This window comes from Ornithorhynchus anatinus, chromosome 1, assembly GCF_004115215.2.
Source record: "Ornithorhynchus anatinus isolate Pmale09 chromosome 1, mOrnAna1.pri.v4, whole genome shotgun sequence".
Classification (NCBI taxonomy): domain Eukaryota; kingdom Metazoa; phylum Chordata; class Mammalia; order Monotremata; family Ornithorhynchidae; genus Ornithorhynchus; species Ornithorhynchus anatinus.
The window spans coordinates 77,505,289-77,531,476 of NC_041728.1; the positions used below are offsets into that span (position 1 = coordinate 77,505,289).

At 41.7% G+C, this 26,188-nt stretch overlaps 1 long non-coding RNA gene across 1 annotated transcript; it reads left to right on the forward strand.

Moving 5' to 3' along the window:
* The first annotated feature begins 18,590 nt into the window (after positions 1–18,590).
* On the forward strand, positions 18,591–23,245 carry LOC114816544. Its single transcript, XR_003764338.2, has 2 exons — positions 18,591–18,762; positions 23,009–23,245. It is a non-coding gene; the product is annotated as an uncharacterized LOC114816544 (long non-coding RNA).
* Positions 23,246–26,188: the final 2,943 nt, after the last annotated feature.

Sequence of the window (26,188 nt, forward strand, 5' to 3'; positions counted from 1 at the left end):
AACAAGTCGGCAACAGATAGAGACGGTCCCTGCCGTTTGACGGGCTTACAGTCTAATCGGGGCAGACGGACAGATAAGAACAATGGCACTAAACAGCGTCAAGGGGAAGAACATCTCGTAAAAACAATGGCAACTAAATAGAATCAAGGCGATGTACAATTCATTAACAAAATAAATAGGGTAACGAAAATATATACAGTTGAGCGGACAAGTACAGTGCTGTGGGGATGGGAAGGGAGAAGTGGAGGAGCAGAGGGAAAAGGGGAAAATGAGGCTTTAGCTGCGGAGAGGTAAAGGGGGGATGGCAGAGGGAGTAGAGGGGGACGAGGAGCTCAGTCTGGGAACGCCTCTTGGAGGAGGTGATTTTTAAGTAGGGTTTTGAAGAGGGAAAGAGAATCGGTTTGGCGGAGGTGAGGAGGGAGGGCGTTCCAGGACCGCGGGAGGACGTGACCCAGGGGTCGACGGCGGGATAGGCGAGACCGAGGGACGGTGAGGAGGTGGGCGGCAGAGGAGCGGAGCGTGCGGGGTGGGCGGTAGAAAGAGAGAAGGGAGGAGAGGTAGGAAGGGGCAAGGTGATGGAGAGCCTTGAAGCCTAGAGTGAGGAGTTTTTGTTTGGAGCGGAGGTCGATAGGCAACCACTGGAGTTGTTTAAGAAGGGGAATGACATGCCCAGATCGTTTCTGCAGGAAGATGAGCCGGGCAGCGGAGTGAAGAATAGACCGGAGCGGGGCGAGAGAGGAGGAAGGGAGGTCAGAGAGAAGGCTGACACAGTAGTCTAGCCGGGATATAACGAGAGCCCGTAATAGTAAGGTAGCCGTTTGGGTGGAGAGGTAAGGGCGGATCTTGGCGATATTGTAGAGGTGAAACCGGCAGGTCTTGGTAACGGATAGGATGTGTGGGGTGAACGAGAGGGACGAGTCAAGGATGACACCGAGATTGCGGGCCTGCGGGACGGGAAGGATGGTCGTGCCATCCACGGTGATGGAGAAGTCAGGGAGCGGACCGGGCTTGGGAGGGAAGATGAGGAGCTCAGTCTTGCTCATGTTGAGTTTTAGGTGGCGGGCCGACATCCAGGTGGAGACGTCCCGGAGGCAGGAGGAGATGCGAGCCTGAAGGGAGGGGGAGAGGACAGGGGCGGAGATGTAGATCTGCGTGTCATCTGCGTAGAGATGGTAGTCAAAGCCGTGAGAGCGGATGAGTTCACCGAGGGAGTGAGTGTAAATGGAGAACAGAAGAGGGCCAAGAACTGACCCTTGAGGAACTCCAACAGTTAAAGGATGGGAGGGGGAGGAGGCTCCAGCGTAGGAGACCAAGAATGATCGGCCAGAGAGGTAAGAGGAGAACCAGGAGAGGACGGAGTCCGTGAAGCCAAGGTGAGATAAGGTATGGAGGAGGAGGGGATGGTCGACAGTGTCAAAGGCAGCAGAGAGGTCAAGGAGGATCAGAATGGAGTAGGAGCCATTGGATTTGGCAAGAAGGAGGTCATGGGTGACCTTAGAGAGAGCAGTCTCGGTAGAGTGGAGGGGACGGAAGCCAGATTGGAGGGGGTCTAGGAGAGAATGGGAGTTAAGGAATTCTAGGCATCGATTGTAGACGACTCGTTCTAGGATTTTGGAAAGGAAGGGTAGTAGGGAGATAGGACGATAACTGGAGGGGGAAGTGGGGTCAAGAGTGGGTTTTTTTAGGATGGGGAGACGTGGGCATGTTTGAAGGCAGAGGGGAAGGAGCCCTTGGAGATTGAGTGGTTAAAAATAGAATCTGTGTCATCTCTCATATACATCTACTCTATTTGCTTTTTTTCAATTAGATATACTTTCTAGTCAAGAGTCTGCATTTTACCAATTTTCCAAGTGCCTGGAATCGCAACTCATTTTTCAGTAGTTTAGTCATTACAGTGTTAAGGATTTACCATTTTACTGATTGATTTTTCGGTGCGCCGGCCATTGTTAAAAGTGAAACTAGTAATACTGTGACTCAAAATATGAAACAAACACTAAAAAGATAAGGTACTCAAGCTACTATAAAGAGGAAATGCATTTTCCATTTCCCTAAGAACACAACTTGGCAACAAATTGAGAAAAGTCTTCGTGAACTGGAATAAAGGACAATTAGGGCCAATGGAGATAATTGAATTTTCAGCTAATTTTTTTTAACTAAATGTAGATATTAATTTCAACCTCCTCACCAAATCCTTTGCCCTCTCTCCATGGTATTTGCTAACAAATGATTGAAATGACTAAAAGGCTGGCAGCAGGAAAGAGAAAAGGGCCTGGATTACTAAGGTAATCTTGAGTTGGATGAACATTCAAAATCAGAACTATACAGGAGTAATTTCCAAATACTGCCCATTGCATAAGAACATGAGAAGTATTATTACTGGATTAGACAGGGATCCATCCAGCACAATATTCTCTTTTTGCCAATGGCAACAGGATTCTTGGAGAGATCTTCTGGTGGCTGCTTTTGTTAATATTGATTCTAAAATTGAGAGATGTAATATTTAACAAAATAAGATTTTTTTTCTCTTTGAACCTTTTATCCATTAACTCATCCAAACCTTTTGCACTTATCAGTATTTCCCACCTCTATGGTTTTAACCAAAATACTTAGTTAATTCTTTTCCAAAAGTAAAAGAAGCAATGTATAGCAAATGCAAAATTCAAAGTCACAGGAGAACAAATGCATGTGCTTTGGAAGTCTTGAGAAACTATTACTGCTCACTCATTATTATTTATCTGTTGAGCATGTTAGGCAGAGCACTTTGTACTTACATCATTATCTAAGCACTGGAGAAAGGTACAAGGTAAGACTTCATACCCAGGATCTAGCCTAGAGAGAGTTAATCTAAAAGTGAGGCATGCGGGGAGAGGAAAGAGTGATAGGCACACAAGAAAAGACAATAATAAAGGATAAGCAATAAATGAAGAGCAGCAGAACCTTCCTGATAAAAGGAAGCTTCCAGTTCCTGTTCTTCTCTACTCCAGGAAGACCCTCCTAGACAGCAATTTAGCAACTTTCCAGGAGAGCAATTTATGCTACAGCTTCAATTCCTGCCCATAAACATCAATCTCAAGTACTCTGAGTCCATTCATCACAGGCATCAAATTTAGCCATAGTATGGACTTCTAACTAAACTAAATATACTTATATGACAGTTGTCCAATTCTGTAGGTACAATAGTGTTGCTCTGTGAGCCATATTCAACATCAGAGAGCACATCAGGGTCACCCATGATGCTAGAATACATAGATTCATCAGCATTTAGACAATGCTTGAAACTCAGAATATAAAGCTGAGTGCTTAGAACAGTGCTTTCCACATAGTAAGTGCTTAACAAGTACCATCATTATTATTATAAGTATTATCATTAAAACAGGGGCTGCATATGTCAAATTTATCAGCACATACAAGATTTAATTTGTGCCAGGGGCTACTGGAAAATGAATTGGAATACAGAGCTTCAATTAATCAATCCACTGTATTTACTGAGCACTCATTCTGTGCAGAGTTCTGTACTAAGTGCTTGGGAGAGTACAGTATAAGAGAGTAGGCAGAAACGTTCTGCCCACAACAAGCTTATAGTCTGGAGAGGGAGACATACATGAATATATGTAAATTCTGGATAACAATAATGATGGTATTTAAGTGCTTACTATATGCGAAGCACTGTTCTAAACACTGGGGGGAATACAAGGTGATCAGGTTGTCCCACATGGGGCTCACAGTCTTCATCCCCATTTTACAGATGAGGTAACTGAGGCACAGAGAAGTTAAATGACTTGCCCAAAGTCCCACAGCAGACAAGTGGTGGAGCCGGGATTGGAACCCATGACTTCTACTGCTGTGGGGATGGAGAGGTGAATAAAGAGTACAAATTCAAAAGCAAGGGCGACATAGAAAGGAGTGACAGAAGAGGAAATGAGGGCTTAGTCTAGATTGGCTTCTTGGACATGTGTCTTCAAAAAGACTTTGCAGTTGTTGAGAGTGATTGTCTATCAGATATGAAGACAGAAGGCATTCCAGGCCAGAGACAGGACATAGGTGAGAGATCGGTGGCTAGATAGATGAAAAAGAGGAACAGTGATTTGGTTGGCATTAGAGGAGCAAAGCGTGTGAGCTGGGTTGTAATAGGAAAGAAGCAAGATGAAGCAGGAGGGGGCAAGGTGAATGATTGCTTTAAAGGAGATGGTAAGGAGTTTCTGTCTGATGAAGAGGTGAATGTAACTGCTGGAAGTTCTTGAGGAGTTATGAGGAAACATGGCCTGAACATTGTTTTAGAAAAATGATCAGGACAGCTGAGTGAAGTCTGAGCTGGAATGTGGAGAGACAGGAAGCAGGAAGGTTAGGAAGGAGGCTGACACAGTAATCCATGAGGGATAGGATAAGTGTTTGAATTAACAAAGTAGCAGTTTGGATGGATATGGAAGGGCCAAACAAGTGGAAGGATTTCTGATTCTCATTTCTCTTCTCTTATTCTGTTAAGTCGTCTCCAACTCATAGCGATGCCATGAATATGTCTCTCCCAGAATGCCCCACCTCCATCTACAATTGTTCTGGTAATGTATCCATAGAGTTTTCTTGGTAAAAATACGGAAGTGTTAACCATTGCCTCCTTTCACTCAGTAAGCTTGAGTCTCCACCTTCGACTCTCTCCCATTCCAGGGGAATTTTGACCTGTAGCACATTTGGCTAGCCACTGGCCAAACTAGGAATAGAATGGGTATGCCTCTCCTTGACCCTCCCTCCTGTAGTCGAGGCTGGTAGAGTACTGGAAACTCTTCAGGTGCGACCCTGAGAGGGGTCTCATTTCTCAATCCTATGTCAAAGCAATAAGGCTAAGTTATCATTTATTACCATCTCAAAACCTCAAACCAATCAAATTCAGGACTGAGCACATCTGGAAACACATTATTATGTTTTTTGGGGGGAGGGGCATCCAGCCACGTTAATCTACATTATGAGAATTTCACAACCACTAGTATTATTTTGGATAGAGCTAGAAAATCATGAAAATTGCTGTCCGTAGCTTCATTTAGTTAAGCTAACAAATTATACTGTAGACATGCAGCTGTATCCAGTTGCTTTAACAAATATCAAAGTTGAAAGGGAAAGTCCATGATATATAAAGAATGGAAACCAAGGGAAGTATAGTATCAATTCCACTTCTTTAATGGTTATTACAAAGCAGAATGAAGCACAATTAACCTGTGTGTCCTTAATTTGCTCATTCACCACATTTCTCATCATCTTGCCAATACTCTGCCCACCATTTCTCCATTTTTCTTTAAACTCTTTAACCTACTTAAGAAGCTGAGTAAGGAAGTAAATTAGTGCCGTACTTTGTCTTTTAAGCAAAATTAAAGGAGTCCAGTTGTTGTAACATCTGGTCTGCAAAAGAACTCGGAGCTATAAAAGTGTGGGTGCTTAATGATTCATCCCATACCCCTTAGGCGGGAGTTTGTGCCTGTTCCACCATTTTCAATTTATCTTCTAACAAATGGGAAACATGCAAAAAAAATTGTTAAGGGAAAGAAGGGATGTTTGATAGTAACAAAAATAGATAACCTCACTCTACTTATTGGCCTGTTTCCTCATAGAACTTATAAGCATTCGCTAAATTCTGCCCTCTCTCTGTGAATTCTTCAGATTTCTTGGGAATTACTATTGATTACTAATAGTATTAATAGTATTTATTAAATGCTTCCTATGTGTCAAATGATAAGAGCCACCTATTACAACAAAAGTTTCTCAATCGCACAGCTCATAGCAAAAGCAGTATGGGATAGTATGGACAAGTATTTCACATAACTGTTATTAGAGAACTGTCTTGATTAACCAATACTCCTTTAAGTGTACCTGTAATTGTTACTTGACATTTTTAAATCCCCTTAAGGGACAGACACTAACAGTAAGAACTTTCCTTTTAGATTGAAAGTTCCCTGTGAGCAGGGATCATGTCTACCAACTTTTTAGTATTGTACTCTTCCAGGTGCTTAGTACAGTGACCTGTGCACAGTAAGCATGTGATTCTATTTATTGCTATTGTTCTTGTCTGTCAGTCTCCCCCGATTAGACTGTAAGCCCATTAAAGGGCAGGACTGTCTCTGTTACCGATTTGTACATTCCAAGCGCTTAGTACAGTGCTCTGCACATAGTAAGTGCTCAATAAATACAATTGAATGACTGAATGAATGAATGCCACTTATTGATTGATCCATATAAACAATAATAATGATAATAATGTTGGTATTTATGTTGATGTATGTTTATATAAATACACATGTTTATTTTAGTGTATGCCTCTTTCACTAGACTTTAAGTTCTTTGAGCCCAGGGATCATGTCAACTATCTTTACTGTACTTTCCCAAATGCTAAATAAACTGTCATGTCCAGAGAAAACCCTAAATTAATATGGCTAGCTGATAGATTACTGGGCCTCTTGGACACACAACAGGACACCTGTCAAGCATAACTTCCTTGACAATAAACAGACATTGTTTTTCGAGACTTGGCAGTAACAAGCCTTGTTACTGCTCTTTATTATCTCCCAGATGCAGTAGCAATTTTAGAAATCAGAAGTCTTGATTGGTTAATTGTACTTCCTGCTTTACTCCAGCAGTAGAACAAAAAATATTGGAATTTGTACTGAAAAGTGTCAGTCACTGTGGACCTGCAAACTACAATCCATTAATTCCTCAGAATGTCTGGTTCTAAAGTGAAATTTCTTCATAAAATGAGGTTCTTTGAGAATACGACTCCTGCATCACAGAACTCCCTGCATGAAAAAGGAAAATTGCTTTTTCAGAAGCAGTATGGCTCAGTGGAAAGAGCACGGGCATGGGAGTCAGAGGTCGTGGCTTCAAATCCTGGCTCAGCTGCTTGTTAGCTGTGTGATTTTGGGCAAGTCACTTAACTTCTCTGTGCCCCAGTTACCTCATCTGTGAAATGTGATTAAGACTGTGAGCTCCAAGTGGGACAACCTAATCATCTTGTGTCTATCCCAGTGCTTAGAACAGTGCTTTGCACATAGTAAGCACTTAACAAATGCCATCATCATTAATATTATTAAAATGTAGAATTTTGGCTTCCATCTCAAGGGCTCAATTGACACTGTGCTTCCCAGCTATTGCAACATAGATCACTGGAAGGGCGTTTTCCTCAATTAAGTTCTAGAGGTGATTTCTCTGGCCCCTTCAAATCTAGTTTTAAATAGGATGAGCACAAGTCAACATATTGACAGCCTGGTCATTTCTTCAGGTGATGAGAATAGGGAGGTATTGACTAAATAAAAATCCATCTGTCTCCAAACATTCTTGACACTGGAGCCGAAGTTTTCAAGGCACTAAGTAGCATTAGATGTCAAAATTGAAAAGGTAGCTGAAAGGAGTTTGGGAAAAATATATTCTTCTCTCCCTGAAAGGTCCATATAACAGTCTTCATTGTTGTTCATGGAACTGTGACAGGAAAAAATATAAGTGCCTGTGCAGCAAGTGTTAAGTGCTTTTCCTTTAACACATGTGTCCTCCAGCCTACCACTGTGAACTTGAGGATAAATAGAGGCAGCAAGAACAATTAAATCCTGAATCATCCTCTCATAAAACCCTAGTTCATACTAGTCAGAGATTGCTATTACAGACTGCTTATGCAATAGAAGTATGGAATGGATACCAATGTTCATATGTGATCCAAAATCATGTGACTTTTTGCTTTAGTTTTAAATAATAACTGTGGTATTTTTTAAGTGCTTACTATGCGCCAAGCACTGTATTAAGTGCTGGGGTAGATTCAAGCAAATTGGGTTGGACACAGTCCCTGTTCAATGTAGGGCTTACAGTCTCAATCCCCATTTTACAGATGAGGTAACTAAGACAGAGAAGTAAAGTGACTTGCCCACGTTCACACAGCAGACAAGTGATGGAGCTAGAAATTGAACCCATGACTTTCTGACTCCCGGGGCTGTGCTCTATCCACTACATCATGCTGCTTCTCCATCTGATGTGAATAGAAATCTATTCACTTCCAAATCTTGAAAAATGAAGAAGGAAAAAAAGTACTTGCCTAAATCTCAGTTGGAACAAAACTAAGCTCAATCTTTTTATTGATGTTTAAAGCATCTTAAATTTTCTTGGCTCTCATATTTCACATTGCCTATGCCATCTCTCTACCATTGTTTAAAATATATCTTTAAGTTTAAATGGGGAAGCAGCATGGCACAGTGGATAGAGCCCAGACCTGGGAGTCATAAGGTCATGGGTTCTAATCCTAGCAATCCCTCATCTACTGTGTAACCTTGGGCAAGTCACTTTACTTCTCTGGGCCTCAGTTACCTCACTGTGTCCAACCTGATTTGCTTATATCCACCCCAGTGCTTAGTACAGTGTTGGGCACATAGTTAAGTGCTTAACAAATACCATAATAATTATTATTGTTATTATTAAAGAAAATTCCAGTTGAACAAGGAGATGAGGAAAAAGTGGTATGACACACTTCTGTCCTAGGAAAATTGGATGAACATGTGATGGAGCCAATTAACAACCAGGGGCACAGATGAGCCATTCCCTGGGGTCACACTCTTGTATTTCAGTTGCACAAAAATGTGGCCCTATGGTGATGCAAAATGGAAACCTTTTTTCCTCCCTCCAAATATTTCAACTAACAGCATCTGTTTCCTGTACACATATTCCAATGTAGATGAAAAGAGTAGTAGTAGTAATAGTATTTATTAAGGATTTACTATGTGCAGAATACTGTGCTAAGCACTGGGAGAGGATAGGCAGCTGGGAATTAGACACAGACAATGGAGAACAACAATGGCTATATCACCAACAGGATCACTGAGAGTCTGTCCTGTCTCCTCACCTGCACATGACTGACATAAATCTCTGAAGGGTGCCAGAGTGTAAGCTCTCTGTGGGCAGGGAATGTGTTTGCCAATTCTATTGTATTGTACTCTCCCAAGTGCTTTAGTACAGTGAGGTCAGTGATGATAATGATGATAAAGAAGATGATGACTGCCTGTCCAAGAGTGAGAGGAGCTATTCAAGTAACAGCTGTCTGCCCTGGGAGAAAGTGTGAAGCCATTCTCTCATAATGCAAAATCACTTCTCATCCCTCTGGGACAATATCAGAGGGATATTTGAGGAGATGTGCAGAGAAAGAAAGATTTGGACAAAGATCAAGAGGCCTAAGGAGAATGCTATCACTAGGAATTTGAATAATCTTTTCTGAAAATGTATAATCATGAGATAAATATATAAAAGAGTAAATGGGGTGTGGAATAATGTACAGAATGAAAAGGGAAAATGGGATGCAAGTACTCTTGCAGGTCACAAATCAGCACACTCTTCACCCTACCTTACTCCTATCTCCACCTAAAGTCCATTCCACACACTGGTTTTTTATGGTATTTGTTAAGTGATTATTATGTGCCAGGTACTGTACTAAAGGCTGTGGTAGATACAAATGCTAATAATGATAATATGTCTGGTATTTGTTAAGAGCATACTATGTGCCAGGCTCTGTACTAAGCACTGGGGCAGATACAAGATAACCGGGTTGGACACAGTCCCTGTCCTGCATAGGGCTCACAGTCTTAATCCCCATTTTACACATTAGATATCTGAGGCACAGAGAAGTGGTGACTTGCCCAGGGCCACAGAGCAGACAAGTGGCAGAGCCAGAATAAGAACCCATGACCTTCTGACTCCCAGGCTGAGGCACTAATCACTATGTCACGCTGCTTCCCATCAAATATTCAGGTTGGCCACAGTACAGATTTCACATGGGACTCACACTCTTCATCTCCATTTTATAGATAAGGTAACTGAGGCACAGATAATTTAAGTGACTTGCGATAATTTAAGTGACTTGCCCAAGGTCACACCGCAGACAAATGGAGGAACTAGGATTAGAACTCAGGTCCTTCTGTCTTCCAGGCTTGTGCTCTTTCCAAAGCCATGCTGCTTCTTTTTTGCCAATGACAAGAGCCCCGCAAAACCTGGAAGAAGTAGCAGTGTGCCATCTGATCCACCACACAAGTTTGGTAAAACAGATCAACCAGTCCTAGTCCAATTAATTTATATGGCCATACTAAAGGGTGCAACAAGGGAAGTGAAAGCTGTTGCCAGAATGGGCTTCTGATGGACTTGTAGCCCATCAAAAGTCCTAGACACAATCCTTCAAGATTTTCTGTATATGCATGATGGTGCCCTGAAACCACACACCCAAAAGGACATGCAGATGAGCAGATTTTGGCACTATGGATGGTTGAAAAATCTGAAAGGAACTGAGGAAATGTATACTCTGCACCCAGGAAACCCTACATCCAAACAAAGATCCTCTTGGGCAACCTAAAACTAAGAACCATTATTGGCTTTTGGCACCTAGACTGCACTCTGCCCAACTCCACAGTGTTAATGAAGTCAAAACCAAAAAGGCCTGAATACCCGTTGTGAGTCTTGGATAGAATCTAATGCCGAAATGGCTTCAGACCAAACAGCATCCTTCTATACAGTTGAGACTTGAACCACATTTGGTTGCTTGAGAGGTTCCACAGTCATCCTGGGCCAACCATTAAATGGTAAAGTAGAGTCCCAAACAAGGTCATTTATGAATGAATCAGTCTACTAACATTGAAGCTGTGCTCATGTTCTCACAGATTTGCCAGGGGCACATGTGAAGAAGATGGGATCAAAATAGTAGGGAACCCAAACAGCTACTGCATAGTAACTTGAAACCAGGCAACTGAAAGCAAGGAAATTAGAAGAAACATTTGAAAGGTATATTAAGAGCTGCCTCAGGAAATGTGATCTCACAATTGGAGACACTCTGACTCTCCCACTGAAATGGTACAGAGACAGTGTCAGAGCTGATTATCCTGTGTCTATTCTAAGAATAGTGTTTGGCACACAGGGAGTGTTTAACAAATATCGTAAATATTGTTCCTATTAACCTGCAGAGAGATCACCTTAGTGTACTGCAATCATGGAAGAAGCGAGTCTTAGAGCAGAGGCTTTTAGAGGATCATACAATAATCACACAATTGAGAAGCAGCATAGCATAGTGGATAGAGAAAAGGCCAGGAGTCAGAAGGTTTTAAGTTAATAATTAATAATAGTAATGATGATATTTGTTAAGCACTTACTATGTTCCAAGCACTATTCTAAATGCTGGGATAGATACAGGATAATCAGGTTGTCCCACATGGGGCTCACAGTCTTAATCTCCATTTTACAGGAGAGGTCACTGAGTCACAGAGAAGTTAAGAGGCTTGTCCAAGGTCACACAGCAGACAAGTGGTGGAGCCGGGATCAGAACAGGCATCCGCTGACACCCAGGCCCGTGCTCTTTCCCTTAAACACATGCTGCTACTCTGGTTAAATTCTAATCTTGGTTCAGCCACTTGTCTGCTGTGTGATCCTGGGCAAGTCACTTCACCAATCTGTGCCTGTTACTTCATCTGTAAAGTGGCGATTGAGACTATAAGCCCCACTTGGGATAGGGACTGTGTCCAACCCAATTTGCTTGTATCCATCCAATGCTTAGTACAGCACCTGGCACTTTTCTACTTGGATGTCCATCTGTCACCTAAAACATAACATATCCAAAACAGAGCTCCTTATCTTCCCACCTAAACCCTGTCCTTCCCCGACTTTCTCAACACTGTAGATGGCACCACCATCCTTCCCATTTCACAAGCCCGTAACCTTATTGTTATCCTTGATTCCTCTCTTTCATTCAACCCACGTATTCAATCTGTCACAAAATCCTGTTAGTCTCACTTTCACAACATTGCTAAAATCCCACTTTCCTCTACATCCAAATGGCTAAGACGTTAATACAGTGACTCATCCTATCCCACCTGTGTTACTGCATCAGCCTCCTTGCTGGCCTCCTTGTCTCCGGTCTCTCCTCAATCCAGTCTGTACTTCACTCTGCTACCCAGATCATTTTTCTACAGAAACGTTTAGGGTATGTCATTCCTCTCCTCAAAAAATTCCAGTGGTTGCCTATTCACCTCTGCATCAAACAAAAGGTCCTCACAATTGGCTTTAGAGCACTCCACCACCTTGTCTCCTCCTACCTCACTTCACTTCTCTCTTTCTACAATCTAGCCTTCACACTTTACTCCTCTAGTGCTAACCTTCTCACTGTGCCTCGATCTCGCCTATCTTGCCACCGACTCCTAGCCCACATCCTGCCTCTGGCCTGGAACACCCTCCCTCCTTATATCTGACAAAATTACTCTCCCTGCCTTCAAAGCTTTATCTAAGGCCTCTTCCAAGAGGTCTTCCTGGTCTAAGCCCCATTTTTCCTCATCTCTGACTCCCTTCTGCATTGCCCTGTCTTGCTCCTTTTGCTCTTCCTTCCTCTTAGTCCCACAGCACTGATGCACATAACTGTAACTCTATTTTTTGAATTGATATCTGTCTCCCCCAGCTTTGGACTGTGAGCTCATTGTGGGTAGGGAATGTGACTGTGTATTGTCATACTCTCCCAAGCCCTTGATATAGTGCTCTGCACACTGTAAACATTTAATAAATATGACTGAATGAATATATGGCATAGTGGATAGATCACAGGCCTGGGAGTCAGAAGGTCATGGGTTCTAATCCTGGCTTCACCACTTATCTGCTGTGTGGCCTTGGGCAAATTATTTTACTTCTCTCTGCTTCAGTTACCTTATCTGTAAAATGGGGGATTGAGGCCATGAGTCCCATGTGGGACAGGGACTCTATCCAACACTATTTGTTTGTATCCACCCCAGCACTTAGTACAGTGTCTGGCACACATTAAGCGCTTAACAAATACCACAGTGATTATTGTCATTAATAATATGTACAATTAATAATAATAATGATAATAATTACATAGTAAGCACTTAACAAATACTATTATTATTACAATAGAGACAAAAATAAAAAGAGCAGCAGATACTACGAATGGCAAGCATCCCCAACGCCACAAAGGACAGCCTTTCAGTCATTCCTGCACCCAAAGTAAAAAGTCACTGCCAGGGGCATTGATGTCCTCTATATTCAAAGTAGAGAAGCAGTGTGGCCTAGTGGAGAGAGCATAGACCTGGGAGTTAGAAGGATCAGGGTTCTAATCACAGCTCTACCGCTTACCTGCTGTGTGACCTTGGGCAAGTCATTTCTCTGTGCCTCAGTTTCCTCATCTGTAAAATGGGGATTAAGATTGTAAGCCTCAGGTAGGACATGGACTGTGTCCAACCTGGTTATCTTGTATCTACCCCAGGGCTTACTACAGTGCCTGGCACATAGTAAGCATTTACAAAATACCATACACAGAATAAGTACCCATTAATAGATTCAATTCTTCAACTAGAGAGTGGGGCTACTTATTCCTCAGGCAAAACCCATGTGGCAATTGAAGAACTCAAATATTTTCAAAGCTCTTTAGAGACTAAAATCTAATAGTCATCTCAAAAAATCTGTAAATCAGTTTTCTTTGTAAGGTCTAAATTCCTATTTTTTGATCTTACTCTCAGAATCAGACTATATCAAAAGATGGAATCTCAAATATCTTCCTGGCAAATGATATGGAGTGTTGAAGAGTAACCTCACTTAATAATGTAGGTATTTGTTAAGCGCTTACTATGTGCAGAGCACTGTTCTAAGCGCTGGGGGAGATACAGGGTCATCAGGTTGTCCCACCTGAGGCTCACAGTTAATCCCCATTTTACAGATGAGGTAACTGAGGCCCAGAGAAGTGAAGTGACTCGCCCACAGTCACACAGCTGTCAAGTGGCAGAGCCGGGAGTCAAACCCACGACCTCTGACTCCCAAGCCCGGGCTCTTTCCACTGAGCCATGCTGCTTCCCCTTTTAGAGATTAAATAAAGCTTCATATTTTAATTTTAATTCATTGTTTATATACAAACAGCTATTTCTGAGCAATGCAAAATATCCCTTGCTTTTTAAAAATATACCACTTTACCAGAAGGTGACTGGGAATGAATGCTTCACTTTTAGCCCTAATATGAAATAATCTGATGATGTGCCACTGGCCCAGAACTGTAGAACCTTATAGGTGATAAAGTGTAAGTTCAAAAATAAGATGAAGAATTTGTGTAAGGTGAGATAAGGAGCACTGACTTTGTTCAGCTCAGCCTGAATTTAAACTGAATAATTTTGTGCAGCTCCATTTGTTACTTAATGTAGCTGTAAAAGTGTTTTGGCCCTTTGGTCTTCTGTATTCACCAACCACCTTAAGCACATTAAACATTCTTCCTGTTCCTTAAAAAAAAGAATCAACTTGTCCTTTTCTGTCTTTCTGAACAGGATTTTCTGAGTGACTTTAATGAAAAAAAATCTAAAAAAAAAAAGAAAGAATGCCATGGTGAAGGAAAGTGATTTACTGTGCCAAGCTGTTTTGTGGATTTAGTTCCAGATGAGCAAGAAGATAAAAGCCAGAAATGAACTGTTTGAGATCAGATAGGAGATATTATATGCCAAAATGACAATCCCGGAAAAAATCATTCACAGAAAACATAAAATCTGGTATGAACTAAATTAAACCTAGAATGCATTAGACCCCAAGGAAATTAACTGGGTTAAGTCCTTGATGCTGGAATATTGAAATCATCTTTGGGAGTAAAGCAATATTCAGCTGTACTCAGTCCAATGAAAGATAGAGATACCTTAGCAGTCCTCTTTCTCAGTGACCCTTAAGGCCTTTAATATAAATATCAATTTTCTTTAGCATAGCAGGAAAACAATGCACAATATAACAATCCACAAGACTGTATGAACACCTTTTGCCCAAGGATGCCATGAATATGCTATCTGACAAAATGGATTCAAACCTTGGTAATAGGTAGGGCCGGATTAGCCCATGAGGACACCTGGAGTTAATTGATTTTGTGGGCCCCCTGCATGTGATGCGATATGATGACATCATCACAGGAAATGAAAGGACCCTACTGCACTTTTCCTGTTCCCTTGGCAGAGTGACATTTCATGACTAGTTCAAGGCTGCTCTGACATCAGGGACAGGAGGTTTGGGGGGTGGGGTTATTAACGCCAGAACTAACTACAGATATCATAAGGGATATGAAAGGAGGTTCTAATCCTGCATCTGCTGATGTTTGATGGAATCCAATATTTAAGTTTCCAGCTAATAAAGTCAACATCTACCTAAGAGGTATGTGCTAATAGTGACAATTAATAATGTTGGTATTTGTTAAGCGCTTACTATGTGCCGAGCACTGTTCTAAGCGCTGGGGTAGACACAGGGGAATCAGGTTGTCCCACGTGGGGCTCACAGTCTTAATCCCCATTTTACAGATGAGGTCACTGAGGCACCGAGAAGTTAAGTGACTTGCCCAAAGTCACACAGCTAAGTGGTCGAACCGGGATTCGAACCCATGACCTCTGACTCCAAAGCCCGTGCTCTTCCCACTGAGCCACGCTGCTTCCTATAGAGCAGCTTAATTAGCTCAATTATAAATTTAATGACAGTGCACTACTGATTGAGTCCACCAGCTAAACTAAGAATTCAGAGTCCCAAAGGGGTTTATTGTGCCAGGATAATAAACCTTGTTCTTGGACAGCCAGGAATGACGGGGGATAGGAAATGTGCTGGGAAGGGGAGGGAAGGGAAAAGGCAGGAGGTGCCACCACACTGGCAGCTGAACCCACAACAATGCAGCTCCTATCCCACTCCATCTTTCCCTGTCTCCATTCCCAAACTGAAGCTGGAGTGGGAGGATGCCTGAGGACACTGCATTCTCCCTACTGAGCAGTCTCAGCTGGAGCAGCACAGACCACTGAACGTCCACTAGGGAAGCAGCATGGCCTAGTGGATACAGCATGGGCCTGGGAGTTAGAAGGTCATGGGTTCTAATTCCGACTTCACCATTTGTCTGCTGTATGACCTGGGCAAGTTTCTTCGCTTCTGTGTGCCTCATTACCTCAACTGTAAAATGGAGATTGAGACTGTGAGCCCCACAAGGGACTGGCACTGTGTCCAACTCAACCAGCGTGTATTCACCCCAGTGCTTAGTACAGTGACTGGAACATAGTAAGCCCTTGACAATTACCATAATTATTATCGCCAGAACAGAGACCTGCCCAAGGCCACTGAGATTTCATGCCAAGGTACTTCAGCCAGCCCAGACCACTGAACATCTCCAAGACAGAAAGCTGTCCAAGGGCATGGAATTCTCTTCCTGCCAAACTGCCTCAGCCGCCCCAGACCTTTGAACATCACCCATGATGGAGACCCGCCCAAGGACACTGAAATCTCTCGGCTGAGGGGACTCAGCCAGCCCGGAACATTGAACATCATGACAGAGAGCTAATAATAATAATGTTGGTATTTGTTAAGCACTGACTATGTGCTGAGCACTGTTCTAAGCGCTGGGATAGATACAGGGTAATCAGGTTGCCCCACGTGAGGCTCACAGTCTTCATCCCCATTTTACAGATGAGTCACAGAGAAGTGAAGTTTCTTGCCCAAGATCACACAGCAGACAAGTGGTAGAACTGGGATTAGAATTTATGATCTTCTGAATCCCAGGCCGGTGATATATCTACTAGGCCATGCTTCTCTACTAGACTATATTGAGATCTCTCCCTGCTATTTTGACTTAGTACAATTTTCTCAAGTCATCATGCCCCCTTTAGTCTCCATAGCTGAGCACCTCTCCTTGATAACCAGCACTAACCCTTTCTACTGAACTCAACTCACTCATTCCCTTACCCCTTCTTCGATCCCATATCACTAACACACACTCCTGGATCACCTCCACAGTTTGTTCCTTTCATTCCTGTGTACACACCACAGAGCATTGCTAGAAGAAATACAGATATTAGGCCAAGTTCATCCACCTCAAGTTCATCCTTATCTTCAAGTTCTCCTCTGCCCAGCAAAACTTTTTCTTCATCCTTATTGAATCCCAAGCCCATTGCACTTGCCAGTTCTTCCAGATGTTTAACTCTCTCCTCAAACCCCCAACCTCTTCAGCTCTGCAATCTCTTGCCTCTAATGACCTGGCCATGTATTCTATTGAGAAAATTGAAAGCATAAGGCGTGTGTTCTCTAAAACCTCTCCTGCTCCTTTCCAGTCCCTCCCTTCTCCTTCCCCTTCTTCAGCTTTCCCAACTTTCCTAGATATATCTCAAGAGATCTCTCGTCTTCTCTAAAAATCTACCTCCTCCACTTATGCCTCTGACCCCATTCCTTCACTCATTATGAAAGCACTTGACCCCTGCCTTTTTTCCTCCCTACCATCTTCAACTGTATGCTCTTTAGCTATTTTTCCCCACTTATTTCAAACATGCTCATGTCTCTCCAATCCTAAAAAAAAAAAAATCCCACAGCTCCATCCAGTTGTCACTCCATTTCTCTCCTGCCATTCCTCTCCAAACACTTTGAGCAAGTTTTCTATTTTCACTGACTACGGTTCCTTTCCTCCAATTTTCTCTTTGACCCCCTCCAATCTGGCTCCTATCCCCTTCACTCCACAGAAGCCACCCTTTCAAAGGTCACAACTGATCTCCTTCTTGCCAAATCTAATGGCCTCGATCCTAATTCTCTGTGACCTCTCAACTGCCTTCAAAACTGTTAACCACTCCCTTCTCCTTCCTGTCTCATAAACCTGACACCTTGACATTATTCTTGACACATCTCTTTCATTCGACCCACATATTCAGTCTGTTACTAAAGCCTGAACTAAAGTCAGTTCAACTTCCTCAATATCATTAAAATCTGCCTTTTCCTCTTTATCCAAACCGCTACTATGTTAATCCAAGCACTTATCCTATCCCACCTTTATTACTGCAACAGCCTTCTTGATGACCTCCCTGTCTCATGTCTCTCCGCACTCCAGTCCATACTTCACTCTGCTTCCCAGATCCTTTTTCTACAAAAACATTCAGTCTGTTTTTCTTCACTCCTCAAGAACTTCCAAGTGTTGTCAATCTACCTCCGCATCAAACAGAAACTCCATTGGCTTTAAAATACTCAATCACCTTGGCCTTCCTACTTATCTTACTGTTTTACTATTACACCCCAACCTGTTCACTTCACTCCTCTAATGCCAATCTACTCACTGTACCTTGATCTCTTCAGTCTTGCCACTGATCTCTGGCCCACATCCTGACTCTGGTCTGGAATGCCCTCCCTCTTTATATCCTACAGATGATGACTCTTCCCACCTTTAAAACATTAATGAAGACCGATCTTCTCCAAGAGACATTTCCTGACTAAGCACTTGTTTCCACTTTTCTAACTCTCTTCTTTGCTGCCCTTGCATATGGGTTTGCACCTTTTATTCACCCCTCCCTCAACCCCACAGCACTTGTATACCTATCCTTTATTTATTTACAGCAATGTCTGTCTTCCCCTCTAGACTGTAACTCATTGTAGGAGGGGATCATGTCTACCAACACTGTTATATTGTACCCTCTCAAGTGCTTAGTACAGTAGTCTGCACACATTATGTGCTCAATAAATATGATTGATCGATTGATTGATAGAGCTGTAAGATGGAACTGGGAGGCATCACAAGGGATGTGATCACAGTGCGAAAGAACCAGCACTACCAAACCAGGCAGGGGCTGGGGGAAAGTGTGATACCAACCGCATTTGCAAGCAGAGTGATGGAAGGTCATGTGTTCTTAGAAAAAAGAAAAAAAAGAAGACGTTCCAGTTCCATACAACTGAGCAGTTGAAGGGAAGGACATCACTGTTGGCCAGCTACCCTTCTTTCCAGGCATTTCATCTGGTCATTCTGAGGTAGGGCCGTAAACGGACAGAGCAGATGAGAGAGAGAGTAATCATAGGATTGTCTGATTTGTTTGTTTCTGTTAGGGACCTAATCTATTTTAATTTTATTTGTAATTTTTTGATAAAAGGTTTGAACTTTTAAAAGGGCAGTGATTTTAAGAAAATCGTATAAAAATAACTTAAGAAGTGATTAGATGATTGTTACCATTTGGTCTACATATTTCCTGCTTTTTTAAAGCCAATATATTTTCAACACAGATCTGCATGCAGTGAGGGGATTTTTATTCTTAAAACTGTTTCTTGCTCAAAGTCACCATCTGTAGATAAGACCCAAGGCATATCAGAAGGTTATGACTCAAGTGGCTCTTTAGCTTTTCTATTCTCTTTTAAAATTGCAGGTCATTCAGAGGTCTGTCACTTTTTGACCAAGCTAATGGTTTTTCTGTGATTTTAGCAGTAAGGCATATTGGGTGTTAATGAGACCAAGGTGGTACCCTGATTCAAACTCTTCTCTCAGAATCCAGTGCATTTCTTCTGGTGTCCTTTTCCCTAAATTTCAAGATAGTTAAATCTCTGGGACAATTCTTTATGCCAATAAGTGCATTTCTCATTTCTATCTTTTTCCATACTAGTAAAATACTAGGATGAATGTTATACAGTACTCTGTATAACAGAGTACTGAGTACAGAGTCCTGGGGAGCAGCATGGCTCAGTTGAAAGAGCCCGGGCTTGGGAGTCAGAGGTCTTGGGTTTGAATCCCCACACTGCCACTTGTCAGTTGTGTGACTGTGGGCAAGTCACTTAACTTCTCTGTGCCTCAGTTACCCTCTGTAAAATGGGGATTAAGACTGTGAGCCTCATGTGGGACAACCTCATTACCCTGTAGTTACCCCAGCACTTAGAACAGTGCTCTGCACATAGTAAGCATTTAACAAATACCAACATTATTATTATTCTATTTATTCTGGTAAGAAAATGAATGCATGGAATTCAAGATTTTAAAATATAAGCAACTAGAAAAGTTAGCAAGTAAAGAAGTTAAGAAGTTGGTTCTCTTGGGAGTGGCAGGGTCTTGGCAGGAAGCTTGAAACAGATCCACATGTATTTCAAATGAAGAGAGGAAAAGGGTAAACACAGTCAAGTCTATGCCAGAGAAATGATTAACAGAGAAAACATGATTCAGATTAATATGTGTGCTATTTTAGTGGATCCTGACCTTTATAGTTGAGCAGAACATAGAAATCTCACCCTGTCCTGTTGTGTATGTTTGGGCAAACCTAAATGGCAGGTTAAAAAAATGTTGAGGATCCACACCCTCTGCATTGACCCTCTTTAGGTGACTTAGATCAATCAATCAATGGTATTTACTGGCTTTCTGTGTGCATATCACTATACTAAGCACTTGGGAGAGTACAGTACAACAGAGTTGGTAAATATGTTTCCTTCCCACAATGTGCTTATAATCTAGAAGGAAACACAGACAATAAGTAATAAATTATAGATATTTACATCAGTTTTGTGTGTCTGAGAGGTGAATATCTACTGGCCACAGGACACCAAACAATCACTCTTCCCCCCTTCAAAGCCCTACTAAAGGCTCACTTCCTCCAGGAGGCCTTCCTAGATTAAGCTCCCTTTTTCTTCAGCTCCCCCCCACCCATTGCCCCAACTCTCTCCTTTGCTCTACCCTCTCTTTCCATCCCCACAGCACTTATGCATATGTGTACATATCTATAATTCTATTTATTTATATTAATGCCTGTTTATTTGTTTTGATGTCTGTCTCCCCCCTTCTAGACTGGAGCCTGTTGTGGGCAGGGATTGTCTCTATCTGTTGCTGAATTGTATTTTCCAAGCACTTAGTACAGTGCTCTGCACAGAGTAAGCACTCAATAAATACAAATGAATCATACATATCCAAGTGAAACATAGAAGGGAAAGGGAGTTGGTGAAAAGAGGTTTCAGTTGAGGAAGGTGTCTTGAAAGAGATGTGATCTTAATAAGGCTTTGAAGGTGGGTAAAGTGATGGTCTGGCACATATGGTGTGTGTGTGGGGGATTTCCATTTCAGAGGGGGGATCTGGGAAAGGGGTCAGTGGTCAGATAGATGTCATTGGGGCACAGTGAGCAAGTTGGCACTAGAGAAGTGAAGTGTACAGACTGGACTTTAGTAGGAGGTCAGTGAAATAAGGTACAAGGGGACAAACTGAGTGTCCTAAAACTGATAATAAGGAGTTCTGATTCATGCAGAGGTGGATGGGCAACCACTGGAGTTTCTTGAGTGGGGAGACATGTGCTGAATGCTTTTTTAGAAAAATGATCTGGGCAATAGAGTGATGTAGTCCTTATGGAATGGGGAGAAGTTGCCAAATTGTACTTTCCAAGCACTTAGTACAGTGCTCTGAACACAGTAAGCGCTCAGTAAATATGATGGAATGAATGAATGAATGCCCTGCCTATGTCACTATCTTTTGTCTGCGAGGACCCTAGGACAGTAAAGCAAGGAGGATTAAAGGGTGGGGGGGGTGGGTTGAGCTCAGAGTAATACACTTGCCTGGTAGGCAGGACTAGGAAATGTTGCTCCAAACACAGGGATTCTGTCTGCAAGGGACAAATGCCTGCTAACCTGAGGCTTGCCTTAATGTTAAATTTATTACCTGCAAATCTGGGCAAAAAAGTTCACTTTCTTGGGAAAATTTATTTTCAAACAAAACTCCTGGCCCTGACTTGATGACTGCGTGACTGCATGGAAATATGCTTCCTTGTCAATCTTTGGTCTCTTGTAAATGTTTCTTGGGACATCTTGGGATTCCTGGATAACTAAAGAATATGAAACCAGGATTCCCCATACTGGAAAAAGAAAGTCATACTGTTGTCAGAGCTTGGCCACAGTCCTGGTCTATGTACAGGATAGAATGAGGTTACCCCAACGGCTTTAACTTTAGTCTATGGACCAGTGGAGGGAATGATGCCTTAGCTTTCTATTGAAGAATAAGGACAGCCTGAAACTCCAGTGATTATGTTGCTAGGTTACCAATTGGTATTGCTCTAAATCAGATGGGAGCATATTTTGGTAGCCCAGTTTAGAAAAGACGTTTTCACTAAAATCCATGCAGCACAGCGGGATGACCAATTACTTTGTGACTGGGTTTGTGTAGACTGCAATCTGAATAATTCAGGATAAATGGTCTATCCAAGAGCTGAAAGTAAATGGGAGAAAAAAAAATCATGATTATTGAATGTCCTTCAGTAAAAGGCTGAGTGGATATAATGCTTGCAACCTGCGATTGCATTTTAGAAATCTTTTAACTATCCTGTTTTGATGTAATGAATATTGATGGAACATCTAGGAGAAAAATTACATATATCTGGACTGCAATTTTCTTGACCAAGATCTACACAGCAAAAAGTGAAGTAAAGTCCCAGGAAACTAAGCCCTGTTATACACATTGGCTCTTAACACCCCATTAGATAACTTATAAATGCTGGACTTTGTTGGGGTGCACTATAAAATCTGGCCTATCGAATGCCAGTGATCTCTGTAAAACTTTCTCTACAGACCATCAGGCTTCTCCAGAGTTTCAACCATAAAAGGAAAGACTTTTAATAGTTTTGTCATAACTGAATATTTTGATACATCTCTTTTCTGTTGAACAAGCTGATTAATAGGAAGGAAAATATTTAAAAATTCACTGTTGCCATTATAATCTGAAACTATCATTCAGAAATTTACTTCCAAATCAGTCTATAATAGAAATATTGTGTAGCAACATCCTTCTGGGTCTAGCCATTTATTTGTGATACACAGGATTTGCTAGTTAATCTAGTTCTAAAGTAAAACCATGGCTTCTTCCAACCTCTCAATGTTCATCCTCTACATCTGCTTTTTTTTAACCTTCAAAGAAAGTTGACAATAAGTTTTAAATAAATCTTGCTAGTGGAGATAAAAACATTTGATGGCTAGGATATTCAAAGCCAACAATCTGTCTATTCTTTAAATAATAACACTTCTGTGACCTGGGCTGTGCCTAAATTGCTCAGGTTTCTAGGACATGTGCAAATAATGAATTACATATCAGTCAACAAGCTGAATAGAAAGGCAAGGCATTATTTAAAATGTTTCCTGAACAATAAATATAAACAGAAATATGATAGCATTCGTGAGTCAATTTCTCAAGTAGCTCTTAAACGTGACACTTGGCCAGAGACCTGTGACTATCCTGCCCTGAGCTGTCTGTCCTCTCCTCACTTCACAGAGTTTCCTGGAAGCTGAGTCATCCATCACCAACACCTCTGCTGCTGAACCTTGCGATAGGAAATAGAAGGGGAATTATAAACAACAAAAGCAGAAATTTCTCTTCTCACTTTGAAGATGAGTAATTATTGTATTCATTTACCAAAGTAATTACTCTGTGTGGAACTTCTTAATTTGCAAACACTAGGAACTCATCAATCAAGGACAATAAAAAAAAGGACGGGCTATTATGAAAGAACATTTCTGATACATTTCCTGCTCTTTTTTTTCTGAACCCCATTAAAATGTGATAAACTCATTCATCCTTTCTAGGTTTATGAAAATTTTAAACCATAGTGAAAGTATATTCCTTCATACAATCCACTCCTAGTTCTGCTCATGAAGAGAACAATCCAATGGTTGGTGCATTCTAGATTCTCTGTGGGCAGCGACCTGTTAGACCAACTCTTGGCTTATTGTCCTCTCCCAAGTGCTTAGTACCATGCTCTGCACACAGTAAATGCCCAATGAATATGAATGATTGATTCTAAGAGTTCTGATTACCAGTAAAGGGAGTTAGAGAGATGTAGCAATCAGTTAATGGTATCTATTGAGCACTTACTGTATGTAGATTACTGTTCTAAGTGCTTAAAATAACTGGTATCTTTAAACACTTACTATGAGCCAAACAGTGGTCTAAGTACTGGGATAGATTCAATAGAATCACATCACAATTCCTATTTTTCTAGTTCTATAATAATTGTGATATTCATTAAGCACTTACTATGTGCCCAGTCCTGAAGCAGAAGCAAGTTAATTGAGTCACACATAATCTCTGTTCTACATAGCACTCACTCTATCAGTGGTATTTATTGAGCACTGTGTGTAGAGCACTGTATTAAACTCTTGGGAGAGTACAATATAATAATAACGATGGTATTTGTTAAGCACTTACTATGTGCTAAGCACTTGTAAGATGTGTTCCCTGTCCACAATAAGTTTAAGGTCTAGAGGACTCACAGCCTAAGTGGGAAGAATTACAGCTATATAATCCTCATTTTATGGAGGAGGAAACTAAGGCACTGAGGAGTTAAGTGGCTTGCCAATGTCACACAGTCGGCAAGTGGCAGAGCCAGGAATAGAAACCAGGTCCTCTGATTCCCAGCCCTGTTCTCTTTCCACTAGTCCCTGCTGTTTCTCAAGCCTCAGCTCAGTGTCGTCAAACATTTCTACTTAGGATTCCAGTCCAACAGTCCACACATGTCCCTTATGAACAGATTTATGAGTTGGTCCTAGCCTGGAGGAATAACTTTAAAAGTTGTCTTTTATCATTTGAACTGCAACACTGTCACAATGCAGAAACAAGAACAACAACAACAAAATCCCTGCCACAATTTCATATCTATCTACAGGCAGAAAAACTGCTGAGTTTGCTATTTTCCTAAATTCACTCTTCTGTTTAATGTCTACCTCACCATATTGCATATTCTCATGGGCATTTGGATCTGGACACAGATTTGTAAAGTGTCTACCAAGTGTAAACATGATTCAGTACAATGGCTTGAATTTTCCTTTGCCCTCTAGACATGTTCCCCTACTTTTCCCAGTCCCACTAAAATCAAAACCCAGAAATGATTTTGCATTCTCCAAGTGGAAGGTCTATGACTTTCTCATGGCTCTGGTTGATTTCACATGACTATCCTGGGAGACCCTCTCTCGTAGGGGTTGCTACCAAGGGTGATCCTGGTGATATAGAGCCCCTTCCTCCCCACTTTTCCCCTAACTCTTCTCAGCCCTAGGGGATCTTTGCTTACATCTGAGTAGTGTGCCTCCACCCTGACCTGCTTATGCCACTCCAACCAGGAAAAGACCCCATCAAGAGACAGCACTGCTTTTATATAGGAGATTTGGCAGCCAAGGTGGAAACCCTAGCCCAAGCTAGAATGAGCAGCAGAGTTAGTAAGCCACTGTAGGATGTCTCAGGCCCCAAGGACTCTTGAGGCAACAAGGCAGTGCTGTATCAGGCAAGAACTCTGGTCTCAGGGTGTTGTAATCTATGGAGCTAGAAGGAAGAACTGCCCTGGGGTCCCAGGATGCCTCATTCAGTCCCCACAGACCACTCCAGATCTGGCTGGATTCCCCTGAGTGCTCCCTCCTGGGATGAGCTCCATTTTGATCTGGAGCAATTGGTAGGGGAAGCATAAAAGTGGATGTGAACTGTGGGAACCGGCAGTAAAGTTATACATTGGGTTAGCTAATCCTCATTCTTCATTCATTCATTCATTCATTCATTCATTCATTCATTCATTCATTCATTCAATTTTTTTATTGAGCACTTACTGTGCACAGAGCACCATACTAAGCACTTGGGAGAGTACAAGAGAACAGATAATCACTCTTCCCCCCTTAAAAGCCTTACTGAAGGCACATCTCCTCCAAGAGGCCTTCCCAGATTAAGCCCCACTTTTCCTTAGCTTCCACTTCCTTCTGCATCGCCTTGACTTGTTCCCTTTGCTCTTCACACATCTCAGCACCACAGCACTTTAGTACATATCTGTAATTTTATTTATTTCTATTGCTGTCTATCTCCCGTGCTCTAGATTGTAAGCCCATTGTGGGCAGTGAATGTAACTGTTTACTGCTGTATTGTACTCTCCCAAGCACTTAGTGCAGTCCTCTGAACACTGTAATTGCTCAATAAATATGATTGAATGAATGAATGAAAGCTTCAGTGACTCTTGCAGATATAGCAAGCACAAATTAATTTATGAAGTTAAAAATGATATTTTAAATCCATTTAAAGACATCTACAAGGGGTCTGATCCCTGCAACTGGTACAGGAATACATCACTTACTTCATTAAATCTTTTTTGCCACTAAGGAACCATTTTATAAAATTTAATAGGAGTTTACTCCTTTCTTAATGATTGGGCCAGGTTTATTGCACTTTATGACCAAATGAAATAAGCAGATTGTTAAGTGTATCAATAAAGCATACATATCCTCCGTGCTGACTCCCTACAGAGTTGGAAGATATTTTTCAATACATATTTTGGTGAAATGTCACCCAAATGACATTTTTGTGCTGTCCTCCTGCCCCTTGTTTAAAACAAATGCAATAAAACCTTCACTAAAATTACAGTTTTGTGCCTTTTTTGTTATTCTTGATTAGCTTAAATAAATTCACTCCAATAAAACTGGT